Source organism: Acinonyx jubatus, chromosome A1 (assembly GCF_027475565.1).
Source record: "Acinonyx jubatus isolate Ajub_Pintada_27869175 chromosome A1, VMU_Ajub_asm_v1.0, whole genome shotgun sequence".
NCBI lineage: Eukaryota > Metazoa > Chordata > Mammalia > Carnivora > Felidae > Acinonyx > Acinonyx jubatus.
In genome coordinates this window covers 190,879,137-190,892,985 of record NC_069380.1, presented here as the reverse complement: position 1 = coordinate 190,892,985, position 13,849 = coordinate 190,879,137, and the positions used below count along the sequence as shown (strand labels likewise).

Sequence of the window (13,849 nt, the reverse complement as noted above, 5' to 3'; positions counted from 1 at the left end):
ACTAAACCCTTACCATGGTCCTTGATAATATTATCCCCATTTTTAGATGAAGAATCTGAGGGTTCAGAAAGAGCAGGGAATTTTCAAAAGTCACAAAGTCTATAAAGTAAGTGATGGAGCTGGGGTTCCCCTCCAGGACCAAAGAGCTCTGACGTACATGTGCTTAGTACCGTGCAGTGTGGCTGCTGAGGGTGGGAAATGAAAGGAAGGAGCAAAGGTGGGGCTGGTGGTTCTTGACAAGAGGGCTTGAGTTTAAATCTTGCCTAAAATAGACCTGGAAGTCAAACTCAGGCTCTCAAGCTCCTATTGGCTACCTTGTTAATTATACACTGATGGAATTTCATTTTAATTATAATTTCTAGTCCATAAGGAAGCTGAGGGAGAGACAGTGAGGTCAGGTCATCCCAGGTCTTAGTGGGATATTTGAGGATCAGCACAGCCAACCATTCCCTCCATGTGATTGCATATTAACTCCTGTAAAGTATTAGAGTTGGAAGGTTTGGTCCATGGGGCAGTTAACCCAAGCTCCCAGCTCTGTGCTGCTATCAGCCTTGAGAAGGAAGTGTTCTTTAGTCTCCTTGTTCTCCTATGCTGAGAAATCTGACTACACTTTCTAGACAGCCAACCTTAATGCACTTTCTTTGGTATCTCTCTTCTGCTGTCTCAGTGCCCCACCTGGTCACATTTGGTTTCCACAGCCTCTGTTTAGACAGGTGGTACAGTGGTTGGGAAGGGTGATTTGAGGTCAAACAGTCCTACTTTTAAGTTCTGGCTTTATATTTATTAGCTGTGTGACATTAGCCAAGTTACCTAACCTTTCTGAACTTTCATTGCCTCATCTGTAAAAGAAGGAATGGTGTGATATTATCTACCTCTTCATTGGTATTATGACAATCAAGCAAGACAATATGTTATAAAGTGTGTATAGTAATATATAGCCCAAATATGCACTCAGTAAATATTTGTAATTACCACTATAATCATCATCATCACCATCATTACCATCATCATCAGTGTAGACAAAAAGACATTTAATATCTGGGGACCATGGGCTATCTTTGAGGGGCCTCAACCCTCTCCCAGACTAAATCTCATCCATAACTATCTCACAGCTATATAAGGCCTTCCTCCCTGCTTATCTTTAAGCTCCTAGAAGAAAAAGTATGTCTACCTTGTTCACTGATGAATTCCCAGTGCCTGGCAAAGTGAGCTGCATATAACAGGTGTTCTTTAAAAATTGACCAAATGAATGAATGAGTGAAATGAAATACTGTTCAGGAAATAAACAACGTTTGTACCCACACATCACATGCATTACAGGCAAAATCCTTGAATGCAAAATGCTAAAAGAAGCAGAGAAGGAAATCTGAACATAGTTATGACTATGCAAATGAGTAGCTAAAGATGGGCCTAAGAGGGCTTTTAATCCACTTCCCATAAAGGGCCAGAATCTCCTGTACAATATCTCTAACAGAAGCCCATCCATCTGGTTCCTGCTTGAATAACACCCAGGGATGGGGAACTCACTGCCCCGAGGCAGCTCTTTCTCTTTGCAAAGGGCTCTGAAGTTTCTAAAGTCTTCCTTGAAGGGAGCCCAGTCTGCCCTATGCTACCCTCTCAGCACTTCTGGCACCACCTGGTCTCTTGGAAGCCTTGCAGAACATGTCTACTGCCCTTCTGTAGAAGCCTGTAGAAGGCTGTAGAAGCAGCCTTCATGTGCTTGGGAGCCTACCCTGCTTGATCTTTGTGTTTGCTCCTCCAGCTTGGACACCTCTCTGTTCCCTCAGCACCTTCTTACAGTGCATGCTTCTGAAAGACATCCAACTGATCATCGAAAGTGGACAGAGCAAGTCCTCGAGCCTAGCACTGTGTTGGGCTCATATGAGAAGCTGCTCATACAAGAGGAATCATGCAGCTTGACTTTTGTCCTGGAAGGAACAAGGCCTTATCTTCCACCTCGATTGGCACATGTAATGAAAGTTCTAAAGAATGCGAGAGAAAAATCACAATGTGGGATAGTAACACAAGCCCCATAAATGGCCACCTGAGCTGCCAGAGCATGGCAGTCAGAGGCTAGGGAGGCTTCTGCGGGCTGCGGGGTGTTGGGGAAGGATGACAGTGGATCTGTGTAGCCAGTGGTCCTGTGAAGAACATGCCTTTGCCCTGGTTTGAAGAGTCCAAGAGAGCTAGGACTGAAGGGTCCCTAGGAGCTCATCTCAGCCAGCCCTTCATTTTACAAATGGCACTTTAGGCCCAGAGAAGGGAAGTGACCTGCTTGAGGTCACAGAGAAGTTAAAAAACAGAGCTGGACTGGGATTTAGAGGAATCATTTGCTCTATTCTTTATGCTTTATTCACCCCACTGTGGCCTTTTAGTTTCCACAGTGTGTGTGCATGTGCGTGTGTGTGTGGTGTGTAAGAGAAAGAAACATGGAGACCAAGAAAGAGACTCAGAAGCATTCTCTCCTGCCCCCCTGAGTCCCTGTCAGAGTCTCTCTTCACTGATAGGACCTTCTGCACCTTCCCCGTTTCCCTTCCCCACAGGCTTCCCTCCCTCCCGCTGCCTACACCTCACTCTCTTGTAACAGTGAGAACACACGGGTACTTCATGATCATCACGGCTGACATTGCAGAGGCCTCTGATCCCAGATCCCAAAGGATCCTCATTTGCCATGTGGTCCAAGCATTCCATCAGGCAAGGCCTAGTCTGTTACTCTTCACACTCATACCTCATGGTCTAGAATAATCCACTCTAGAGACCGTTGAGAGTTTCTGTGTCCCTCCAAGAAAGGTGGATTGTATTCCCACTTTATGAGTCAGAAAAAAGAGGTTCAAGTTGCCAAAGGAACTTTTCCAAGGTTATGTGGCTAATGCTGGAATTGGAACTCAGATCTCTCTAACTCTAAAGATTAGGTGTTCTAATCTCTTCCCAAATCAGGGAAACCTTTGCAACTCTTAGGCCTGGTACTATGATTGAGCAAAACTGAGAAATAAACTCCTTTCCCCCTGAAACTGGGTTTGAATTTTGGCTCACCCACTTACTAGCTGTGTGATCTTGAGCAAGCCCCTTCACCTCTCTGTACCTCAGTTTCCTCATCTGTAGGTGAGAATATGAATACATACCTCACAAGATAAGGATAAAATGAGCTACTTTGTGTCAAGTTTTAGAACGTGAGTGTAGCAGAAGCCTGGGGTCTCATCCCAACTCTGCCACTGATCCATTATCACTTGCAAAATATCTTTGTTTTTGAGGGTCTCAATTTGTTGAAGATTTGATACAGTGTTTTCAAAAGGAATAATTGCCAAGAGGACCTTTGCAGGTGTGTAAATTATGGTGCTAGCTTCCCTGCCTCTCTGCTGTCCAGAGATATGAAAACAAAATTCCCAAGCCACGTGGGCTCCCTTCAGCATAAGGGGGACACTGCTTCGTTAATCTCAAGCACTCAGGGTTTGCAGCCTTTGCTCTTACAAACACCTTGGCTGATTTGAAACAGCCTTTTCCATGCTGAGTTAACAGACTATTCCAGATATGCAAGACAGCGTTGGCAACTGCTCTTTCAGAGCATGCCCCCACTAGCCTAGAAGCAGAAAGGACAGATGTCTCAAAACCAATTATGGCAGGAGTTTGGGGTAATGTGTAACTAGAAGGGTTCAGTCCTTACTTCTTACTTGTACCTCTTTTTAAGACAGAAAAGCAGAGAATATAATGGAAGGAACATGGAGCCCATGAGCTAGGGGGCTAGGTGAGTACTTACTATGTGCCAGGCATCATTCTAAGAATTTAACATATGTTAATGTAGTTTATCCTCACCACAGTCATATGACATAGATATTATGACGATCCATATTTTTGCAGTGAAGGATCCCGAGGCACAGAAAGGTGAAATAGCTTGCCTGAAGTAGCAAAGCTAGGAGGTAATCAACTGAGATTCCAATCCAGGCTGATGTGTGACATATGTTCCCTTTGATTCACTGCCCTTTGTGGCTCTGAATCTGAACCTCGGAACATGCATATCTTCTCCTTAGAGGGTTATTCCCTGCACTTTTCACCCGACCAAAGCCTCCTCTTTCAGGCTTCATTGCTTCCACTGAGAAGCCTTCCCTGAGCTCCAAGGTCAGGTTTTGGTTCATATATTTTGCTCTACAATTACTTGGGTAATATTGGCCTTTCTTATGAAACCTTAAGTAATCTGAAAGCAAGGATCACACCTGTGATTTTCTGCTGCACCCCTTTGTCTAGTATGTGCTTTTCAGTATCAAGTACTAACAGATGAAGGAGAACATGAATGAGCAACTAGAATATTCCTTTCCCCATTCCCAGTAGATTTCAAATTTCTCGTATGTTTGGCCTTTCATTCATTTTTCACCAAGAATTCAATAGATACCTACTGTATTGAGACCTCATAAGTGCTTAAGATGGCATTTTGTCAAAAAGTGGGATTTCTGCAGTCTTTGCCTAATCGTCCCTGGACAGAAAGGCTGTGATCAATATAAAAGGAAGATGTTGGTTTAAAGCCCGCCAAGAATTCCGGGCCTCACACTAAGCTGAATTTTGTATGGACCCTTGGCCCTTGTTCTGAAGTGGCCCTGGCCAGCTGTCACCTCTGACTGCAGCCAGCTAGAACACAGGTAACATAATGGGATGTTCTGGCATTCTAACCAGTACCAGGTCTGAGGATACACGGCTTCACCCATACATCAGCAGCCCAGCCTGGGGGCCCCTGACCTTCTGCCACAAAGTGGCAGCATTTTATCCTAAACCCCTGGACTGAGAGAAGTTGGTCTGTGAGGCCTTGACTTTGACAATGCTTTGTCAACAATGGACACCTGCCTGGGAAATAGGTCTATTTGTGCATTGGCAGATATCCGAACGGACGGGTACCTGCCTCCCGGGTTCCAAATGCACTTGGATCAGTTAACACTAGTGGGTATTTTATTTTATTTGCAATACAGACAGTATTTTAGCTGATTTGAACACAGCTACAATGTCTTATTGACATCGCAGGAAGCAGATATGCGTGCATGTTACCAGGGATTATGTAGGGTGAAGACACATTAAAGTTTTGGTTCGTTAAAGTGACTGAAATAGGAAAATGTGACGGCCTTATGCAGAGACATGGTGATTTGAGGACACAACTGAGTCCTCAGCTCAGGAATATTCTATGACTTCACATATATCCATATTCATGTGCACACACCTATGTGATCACAGAATTATAGATCAAAGCTGGAAGAGCCCTTAAGAGAAAAATCAACTTACTCCCTTAGGAGAAATCAACTGGCTCAGAAGTTTCCAAACTTTTTAGTTAAAAGCTCTATTTTCAAATGAAATCTTGGGAAGAACCCCAGCATGTAAAACAGATAAAAAACAGAGCTGCTTTGGTGGTAGAGGGAAGGTGGAGATCTAGGACCCCATTCTTCCACCTTCCCCCCCTCCCCCCCCCAGGCCAACAGGCCTGCAACCTGGGAACACAATTTGAATGACCATGGGTCTAGACAATGCCCTTCTACTGCAGATCAATCAACTACTGCTGGGAGAGGTTGAGACCATTGCCCAAGGGCAAGCAACTCCTGAGGTTCAAAGACAGAATTTCTGTGGTTGTCCCTAAAACTGTCTTCCTGACAATTCTTATTTATGACCTAGTTCAGAATACATATGTATACTACATGGAAAAAGTCCATGAAAAGCCCTCTTTGTCCAAAGGACAAAAGCTGAGATTCATATATGAATCATGAAAATGGTGAACAAAGATATTTGCTCTCTCTTCCTGGATTCCTCAGTGTGAATTAGGCAGGCCTCATGCTCCAGGTGCTTGCTGCGGATAGAGTAAGGACCAAGGCCCCTGCCTCCTGGGAGCCCCACAGTCTCTTAGTGCAGGTCAGAAGGAGGACCGCAGTCTCAGACAGAGAGACAGGACAGGCCTCAGAGAGAGAGAAACAAAGAGACGTGGTTCACATTCCAAATAGCAGTGCATATTAAAGGAGCTGGAGGCACATGTCTTGGTCTCCTGGAAACCTGCTAATTCCTTCCTAGTGTAAAGATACAGGCCATTCCAGGTGCTTCCTTGCAGGACAGGAGGTGAATGAGTCAGAGTGACAGTACTAGTGGTTAGGAGGCCGAATGTACAGTGCTTGGAAAACAAACTTGAGTCTTGTCACTTGCTGTGACTGTGGTCTCCGCCCCTCACTAGCTGTGCTATATTGGGCAGATACTACTGGGTTCATTTAAGCCTGTTTCCTGACTTGCAAGATGGGAATGATAATAGTACTTGCTTCACAAGGTTGTTGTGAGGATTAAATGAGATAATACAAATAAAGCCCTTAGCACGCTGCCCCCTACGTAGTAGGCTGGATACATCCTAGACACTATGGCAGTTGTCATTGTATCTTAGCCGAAGTCTGCCTGCCCCGACTTCTGCCTATTCATAGGTGCTGGCTTGCTTTCCAGAGTCTCAGAGAACAAATCCCCCACCTCGTCCCCATGACAGCCCTTCTGGGATTTCAGTACATCCTCCACTTACCCTCTCAGTTTTCCATTATTTCTCAGGTTGATTATCCCCACTTTTCAGGCATTTCTAATGTAACAAGACTTTTCAAACTGCACTTGCCTGTAACCATCTTCTCTCTGGAGCTGTCATCTAAGAATCTATCTGACAAGTGGGGGAAACTTGGCATGTTCAACTTGTGCCTTTCTAAGTATAAACTAAAAGTTCTTCGATTTATTCCCATGTTACCTCTTCTAGATCTCAAGGGGGGGTGCGACGAGGCAGCCCTCTTCCCGGTGTCCAGGCTTGTTTAATAAACCTTCTTGCTGGCCCCTTTAACAACTCTGGATGCCCCCTCTTCTTTCTGACGGGTGTGGCGTCCACACAAGAGGGATGATGAGGGCTGAACAGCTTGACATGACCCCTTGAAAGAATCCCAGAGAAAAAGGAAATCTGGCTTTGAAGATACCGCTTTTGATCCTCCTCCAGCAGCGGTCCCATACACCTGCCTCCTGTTCTCTCCGGAGTCTTGCCTGGCCCACTGCCTGGTTTTGAAGCAGTTCTAACAACACCTAACTTCTTTTGAGGCTGTGATAATGATGATGGTGAATGTGGTGATGATAACAGCTAACGTTCATTAGGCACTTACTATGTGCCAGACACAGTTCTAAGTGCTTCAATGTATTCTTTTAAATCTTACAACAATTCCACGCTGTAGGTGCCATCATAGCTACATTTTGAAGACCAGAGAACTGAGCCTCAGAGAGGTTAAATAACCAGTAAGCCGCATAATCGGTTCTTTTGTTTCCAGCCACACGTGATAATTAATAGTCATAATGATAGCCCAGAGCCTCTTCATGATCCTTAAACCATTTTCTAAATCTTCACAGCTACATGAAAGCATATCCAATGTAGTTATAGTGTTAAACATCTCTTTAGGATATCATAATTATTTGAAATGCCTTTTCCTTCTAATCCTTTGAAAATTATAATTGACATAAGGTAGAAGGAATGCCTGAGTTAACTACCTTACTTAATTGAGCGCTTCTACTCGCAGTCTATTCGAACAGCTGGTCATTATTGTATTGCTCCTACAGTGACATAAAAGGAGTCAGATCCCAACCCCAGCTAATCCCCTAACCAACCATACAGCCTTAGGCCACTCATGCCCCCGCCCCCCCCCCCATCTCACTTTACCCATCTGTACAATGACGGGTTAAGTCTCATCTCTGACATCTTTGCTTCAGGCATCAGGAAACTGTGGTATATGGGTCAGATCCAGCTGTCCCCTCATTTTTTTTTTTTTTTTTTTTTTTGGCTCATGAGCTAAGAATGGTTTTTACATTTTTAAATTATTGGAAAAAAATGAAAAGAATGATATTTCATGACTTGTGAAAATTATATGAAATTCAAATTACAGTGTCCATAAATACATTTTGTTGGGACACAGCCATGCTCATTCATTTACTATTGTCTATGGCTGCTTTCATGCTATAATGGCACAGTTGAATAATTACAGCAGAAACCATATGGCCTGCAAAGACAAAAATATTCACAATCTGGCCCTTTACAGAAAATATTTGCTGACCCCTGGTCTGGATGTAGGGTAGGTGGGCACTAATAGACTTTAGGTAAATCAGAGGCTTGGGAAACATCTAACCAACCTTCAGAGGTTGGTGTCAAGGAGAGAAAACTAGAGTGTTCTCCCACAGATATTCCTTTAAGATAGAAAGCTGTCCTGGAAGGCCTGTCTTTGGCAGGGTCAGTCACTTATTCAGGGCTATTCACTGTGTCATCCACACTGTCTGAGGTCCTTTGCCCCTCTTTGGGACATTCTCTAAACACCCTCCTAAAGCCAAGCTCATGTGTTCCTTCACCAGCAAGAAAATGCAACATACTGATAAAGAAGACAGATTTTATGGGTGGACCATGGATTGAATTGTTGCTTGCTGTGTGATCTCAGGGGAGTTTCTAGAAGTCTCTGAACCACAGCTCTTCAACATAAATTGGGATGGATACTCACTCAACTCATTTATGCAAATAAGCATCTGGTGCCTCCTGTGCATGTTCACCTCTCAGGGTTGTTTGAGGGATAAAATAAAATTATCTATATAAAGCATTTAACAGAATGCCTGGCTCAGGATAAGAACTTGGGAAATGTTTAAAATAAATCTAGGGGTGCCTGTTGACTAATTATTTCATTTTTCATTTTTAAATGACAGTAATCTTATCATTCTCAGAACGTTGTTGAGATGAAGTTATATAATTCAAATGAAATGGAACTTTGGCCATGATTGCTATTTTTATTATTCTTATGAGCAATGCTTCCGAAGCTGTGTTTCAGTAGAGCATTTAATAGGGCCAGCATTCTTTTTTCCAGACCAGGAGATAACAAATTAAGCAGGGCTCCCTTCACACATCATAACAAAGATTCAATAAATGCAACAATTTATCTTCCCTGTTCTTCCACTGCCACCCCCTCCCCCACTTTCCAGGGACTAACAGAGGACTTCTAAGCATCAAGGCACATCAGAACTATCTGAAGAGCTATATTTTTAATAGGATAAATAGGAACCATATTCACATAGTAAAAAAAAAAAATATATATATATATATATATATATACATATACAGGTTTATTTTATATATATGTATATACATATATATATACATATACACACACACACACACACACACACACACACACACACATACATATATTACAGCAGGGTATAAAATAAAAAGCAAATGCTTGCTTTCTCCAATCTCAAACTTCTTAAAAATAACTATCTTAAACCTTTTCTGTGTTCAGTGATTCTGACGGTTTCCTGTACATTTCTACATACTAGGTCTAGGTCTCTTTCTCTTGCTTGATCAGTTTTAATTCCAGCCCTGAGTCTCCATTAGAAAGATGATGATGAACCATCTCCTACTAATCCCTACATCCAGGCCTCAGTGTTTGTTGGTTGTGCTATCATTTGGCAGTCTTCTTGATTTTTAATCTGCCAGCATTAGAGCTTTATAAAAATGCAGGTGTCCATTGCTTACCAGGGCCACTGAATGACAACTTTTAGGAATGACTATTTTGCAAGAGCTCTCTAAGATATTCTGATGCATCCCTCAAGTTAAAGACCTCTCTCCCAACAGCCTGTAGTACATCAGCCAGGTGATCTGCACTTGAACCAAGATAGTAGGCAGAGCATCCGTCTCATGTTACTCTTCCGTCAGTCACAGGTGGGACAGTGTGAAGTGCCAGAGAAGTGCAGACACGGCACACAGGAGCAAAGTAACATACCGGCTCCGAGAGCTCACTGGTCACAAAGCCGTATTTTAGATGAGAAACAGAGTCACTCTATAAAGAGCAGCAGCTGATACAGCTCAGCGCGGACAGCGGAAGGAGTCTGGGTTCAGGGTACCTGGTTCTCATACCATATAACTGGAAGCATCTTGTACGTTTACTTCATTTTTATCCCTGAGTCACAGTGTACACATCAATAGACTCAGTACTTGGGGGAATGTTCTAAAATAGGAAAAAATGGCTCAGAATAGTAATAATTAAACTTCATAGTTTAAATCTTTAATAAAATATCATTAGCAATGTTGCATCCTTACACATGTTGTATAATTAGTAGCACAGATAAAGCAGATAAAGAAAAACATTCTAAATATCAGATGTTACTCCTCCATGGTCTTTTTTATTTTAATAAAATGACAAGGAAAATTAGAAAATGATTAATTAAACCTTGTTTAATGAGCATGCTCCAGGGAATAGAAAGAGCGAGTTGAACTTTGCAGTTAACTGGTGGGCAGACAGTTAACATGTTTATTTCCCCTTCTCAGTCAAGAACACTTATGGAGGGGCACCTGGGTGGCTCAGTCCATTAAGTGGCCAACCTTGGCCCAGGTCATGATCTCATGGTTTGTGAGTCTGAGCTCCACATCAGGCTCTGCACTGATAACGAGGAGCCTGCTTGGGATTCTCTCTCAGTCTTTCTCACTCTTCCTTTCCCCCATCTCACTCTCTCTCTCTCTCTCCAAATAAGTAAACTTAAAAAAAAAAAAAAAACAACAACACCATCTATACTGGCAAAGTCTATTTACTTGCATTATAGAGAAATCAAACCTAGTCCCTATAAGAGACTTAATTCTCCGTGATGAAGGACAATGTAGGGATTCCATATTACCATTCCAGCATGAGATCTTACAGAGGGAAAATGCCAGCTATTGGATGAATGTGCATTGACCACAAGTTACTCCCTTAGTTGTTTTTACCTAAAATCACAGATAGGAATTTGTTTTATGATCCTTTGTGCGTTCCTTCCCAGGGGAGCACAAAGAGTTCCGTTAAAGGATCCCATCAGTTTGATTAGACGTAACCGAGGTTTGGCTCTAGTAAGTAACCTTGCAGTCAGAAATAGTGGTGATGAAATTGAGTGACATTTATGTTTGAATAAACTCTGCCATTTCCTGTGGCCCCCATTATGTTCAAGATGAGGGCAGTGAGTATAAAATGCCTGGGGGCTGGTTACAGATTTTCAAGTGACAGAATAGGACTGCGGGAGATAATTTCCATTTCAGTCTCTTGATGGTTAGTTTATGAACAAGATGTTCTTTTTAAAGTTCTCTAAAAATTAAGAGAAATTTCTCAACTGTGCATTAGCTTTTAACCAGTGTGGGATTTGTCTTAGGTGGTATAATGTCTTCAAAAACATATTCTGATTCCATCTGTACTAACAACTTGCTAGAAACATTGTGCAAATCAGTAGGCCTCTGTGGAAGTCTATCAACTGTGGCTACGGGAAAAGTCAACCTGAGCTGCTCTTTTCAACCAATTAAGACCATCCACTAGCATTTTTGGCCGGCTTATCATATTTCTCCTGCCTAATTAGCATTCTTGCTTGAGCACATCTCTGGGTTTTATTCATTCACACAGCAAATATGTACTAAGCACCTACTCTGTACCAGGCATTGCTCTAGATGCTAGGCTCTAGGACACATCAATGAAAAAAACAGAAAAGTTCCCTGTGCTCATGGAGGTGATATTCCAATGGGAGGAGGAAGACAAGGGACCACAGGAACAAAAGAGATGGTCTCAGATAGTTATAAACACTCCTGAGGTAACTCAACAGGGCACTGAGAAGGAAATGACTGGACTGGGTGGTAGAGTGATTTATTGGTTTCTTCTAGAAGGACTTAAGACAAAGATTCAATTATAAGTGGTTTATTTGGGTGCCAATTAGGGAATCTGAAAAGTCAGGTAGGCACAGGATAGCAGCCAATAAAAGTACACAATCCCTTAAGGGACCTCTAGACATTGGTGTAGAATGTACCTCAGGATTACATACCCCCTCCCCCCACCCCCACCAAGGGGACAGGATCCTGGAGTACTTATCAACTAACTCTCCATCTTTCATTGGTTGAGTGCTGCTCTGGGTGTGTTTATTCCCCAACACATCTGGCTTAACCTGCACAAGGGTGAAGTAATAGATATTTGCAGTTAGTATAGAAAGTCAAATATCAGTATATTAAGGGGGAGTGGAATTGAGCAGGGTACTTCTGACAGTGTCTACCACAGAGTAGGAATTGGATCTTTAGATAAGAGGCCAGTAGGGGTGCCTGGGTAGCTCAGTTGGTTAGGCAACCAACTTTGGCTCAGATCGTGATCTCGAAGTTTGTGAGATTGAGCCCTGCGTCAGGCTCTGTGCTAACAGCTCAGAGCCTGGACCCTGCTTCGGATTCTGTGTCTCCCCCTCTCTCTTCCCCTCCCCTGCTCATGCTGTGTCTCTCTGTCTCTCAATAATAAATAAACGTTAAAAAAAATTTTTAGGAAAGGGGCCAGGAAAGACCTCTCTGAAGACACTGCATGGTGACTAAGATCCTAAAGACAGAAAGGAGCCAGCCAGAGAAAGCACACTTTGAGGCAGAGAATACCTAGGACAAAGGCTCTGAGTGGAACTGATCTTGGGTTATTTATAAAATACAGATAATAAACATTAGAACTTGAGAGGCACTTGAAAGGAGGGGGAGTATCTTTGAGTAATGAAGTTGTTTATGTCCAGAGGTTTTAAATAAGGAACTAGACTGGGGCATCTGGGTGGCTCAGTCATTTAAGAGTCTTTTTAAAATTTATTTTAAATTTTTTTTAAATGTTTATTCATTTTTGAAAGACAGAGACAGAGCACAAGCAGGGGTGGGGCAGAGAGAGGGGGGTACACAGAATCTGAAGCAGGTTTCAGGCTCTGAGCTGTCAGCACAGGCCTGATGCGGGGCTCGAACCCACGAACCATGAGACCATGACCTGAGCCGAAGTCAGACGCTTAACCGACGGAGCCACCCAGGCGCCCCAAGAGTCTGACTGTTGATTTTGGCTCAGGTCATGATCTCATGATTCATGAGATCGAGCCCCACATCAGGCTCTGAGCTGAAAGCATGAGGATCCTGCTTGGGATTCTCTCTCTCCCTCTCTTACTGCCCTTCCTCTGCTCATGCTCTCTCAAAAATAAATAAACTTTAAATCAATAAGTAAATAAATAAGAAACTAAATCAAGTCAGTGAGAAATTAAGAGACATGGACAGTATCGGGGTGTCTGGGTGGCTCAGTTGGTTAAGCTCTGACTTCAGCTCAGGCCATGATCTCACGGTTTGTGAGTTCAAGCCCCCCGTCGGGCTCTGTGCAGACAGCTCAGAGCCTGGAGCCTGCTTCAGGTTCTGTCTCCTTCTCTCTCTGCCCCTCCCCCACTCTCACTCTGTCTCTCTCTCTCAAAAATAAACATCGAAAAAAAGAATTTAAAAAAGAGAGATGTGGACGGTATCATATGAGTTTATTGTGTATATCATGCTACACGTTTACTTGTTTGTTTATGGTCTTTCTCACTAGAATATAAGCTTCATAAGAGAACGTATTTTATTCACTGTTGGAATAGTGCCCTAGAGGTTCTCAAAAATGGTTGTTGAAAGATGAGTGAGTTAAGCCCCTCAAGAGACCTTAGTCCTTGTCCACGCTCTGCCACTGATGCACCTGATGACTTTGTGATCAATTCTCCTCCTTTGTCTCAGTTTCTTAAAGCGGCAAATAGACACCTAATTTCTACCTTATTAAGTCATAAAGTGAAGCAAGGCCATAGATATGAAAGCACTGTGCTCTATGGAATGTATTATACAAATACAAGGCTTCCTTTTTAAGGTGAAGGCCTCCGGAACTTGAATGAACTTCACCCAATCGGGAGGAAAGATTTATTCCTGGTAAAGGATCCTTTGTGGATGTTAGTCTGTGGTACAGTAAAGGGCACAGAGTGAGGGATGGTCAGAATCCAGATCAGAATCCAGCCCCTTGTGCAGACTTGCTAGTGACCCTGGGGAGCCCAC

At 43.0% G+C, this 13,849-nt stretch overlaps 1 protein-coding gene across 2 annotated transcripts in view; it reads left to right on the top strand.

Moving 5' to 3' along the window:
• Window positions 1-13,849, top strand: part of GRIA1 (glutamate ionotropic receptor AMPA type subunit 1) — a 312,249-nt gene that overhangs the window by 172,283 nt on the left and 126,117 nt on the right. The gene's annotated exons all lie outside the window — the stretch shown is intronic.